Raw genomic sequence first — 2,141 nt, 5'->3', positions numbered from 1 at the left:
TGCTTCCAAAGCGTGGGACTGGGGCTGCAGGAACCACAGACTGGGAGGAGAGAGTGCGCTAACTGCTGGCCTTATCTGAGGCGGCCAGAGAATAGAAAAGGGGCACACCCAGTAGGCAGCCCCATCCACAGGGTGCCTTCTTGAGGGCTGCCAGTTGTCTGCCCCCCACTTTTTCCCTTCTCTTCTGTCATCTGTTTTTCTTGATCAATTTTTAGTCCACTCACATTGCCTGGTCATCAATTCCAATAGAGAAGATTGATTGATTGATTGCCAAGGACACAATCCTTTTCTCTTTGTTTGTTTGTTTTGTTTTGTTTTGTTTTTTGTTTTGTTTTGAGACAGCGTTTCTCTGTGTAGCCCTGGCTATCCTGGACTCATTTTATAGGCTAGACTGGTCTTGAACTCAGAGGGATCCGCCTGCCTCTGCCTCCCGAGTGCTAGGATTAAAGGCGTGCGCCGCCACGTCTAGCCTCTTTTGTGATTTATTGAAGAGAATCTCAGGTATATTCTCAGGGCAAGAGCTTGAAGGCGGGACTAGACTGTGGGAAAGAGGGAAGGAGAACACTTGGCAGTGTGAAAGTCAGAGGGCATCTCAGTGCCTCCTCATCTGTGAACGCAAAGATGAAACCATGGCCATTTCTGTGCCGACCGTAGTTAATCAGCCACATTGGTAAACTCGTGGGAGCTGGTCCCGAGTGCAGCCAGACCTCCTCAGCCATCATCGGGATGCCCTCACCCAGCTCGCTCTTTACCATAGCACCAGGGAGAATGGCCTTGCCTTGCTGACCACCACGAAGGTGAACTGCAGTCCTGCTGGTAAAAATCCCAGTGAGTACCCTCCATGGGTCACCTGGCACTTACTGCTTTCCTTCAAATCCCAGATGGCCCAATGCTGGGAATCCCCCTGACCTCACTCTAGGGTGACTTTGCAGATTTGGCCTTGATGAAACAGTGGGATTCTCTGGGAAGGCTTCAATGACAGTATCCCTGTGACATTGGCCAGTATTTGCCAATTCACTGCCATCTAATATCTGTTGAGCACCTATACTGTGCCAGACCTTGAGGACTCAAGTAGATGGAACCTTTCCCATCTGTGGATTATAGTAGTGAGGAGAGAGACTACTAGCAAAGAAAGAAAGAAAAAAAGAAACAAACAAAGGAAAAAAAGGTTATAAACTGGGTAAGGGCTGTCAGGGATAGCACACAGTCCTGGGGCAGAGAGGCCAGCTGGAACAGTAACGTATCTTAGGTGCCTCTTAAATAAGATGAGGCCTTCTGTGATGTGATTCTGCTTAAGCTATTAAGGATGAGAAGGAACCAGCAGGGACAGAGGGACCAGTTTTCCGTAGGTGAAATATATGCCCTAACTCCCTGGAAGAAAAAGCTTGTTGTGGACTGGAGAGATGGCTCAGAGGTTAAGACCACTGTTTGTTCTTCCAAAGGTCCTGAGTTCAATTCCCAGCAACCACATGGTGGCTCACAACCATCTATAATGAGATCTTATGCCCTCTTCTGGTGTGCAGGCATGCATGTGAGCAGAGCACTGTATACCCTAATAAATAAATAAATAAATATCTTTTTAAAAAAAAGAAAGAAAGAAAAAGCTTGTTGTATAACAAAGGCTGGGTTGGGGAATGTGGCTGTGGTGATACTGCGCCCCCCACCCCCAGCAACACCTTGTATTGCTGGCAGGGACATAATATAACCCAAGTAAGTTTTTGCTTGTTTGTTTGTTTGTTTTGGAGACAGAGTTTCTCTGTGTGTAGCCTTACCTATCCTGGACTCACTTTGTAGACAAGGTTGGCCTCAGACTCACAGAGATCCGCCCGCCTCTGCTGCCCGAGTGTACTGGGATTAAAGGTGTGCGCCACCACCACCCGGCCCGCCAAGTAAGTTTTTTGGTAGCTCTAGCTGATGGATGGAATCAGTGACGGGTACAGGAGACACTGGTGGGCCTTGGGTGTAGCTGAGGGTGGGAGGTGACAAGCTAATGTCCAGGGAGGCTTTCATTCCTGGAGTGGAACATGAGAAGTCTGGCTTTGCCCTGGAGTCAAATGTCCCACCTAACTGTCCTTCCAGAACCAGCACTGAGGCACAAGGGGCAGGATGAAGTCATCTTTCTCCGAGGCTGGCCTTGAAGA

Source organism: Acomys minous (assembly GCF_964271855.1).
Source record: "Acomys minous genome assembly, chromosome: 19".
NCBI lineage: Eukaryota > Metazoa > Chordata > Mammalia > Rodentia > Muridae > Acomys > Acomys minous.
This window is presented reverse-complemented; position numbering follows the sequence as displayed.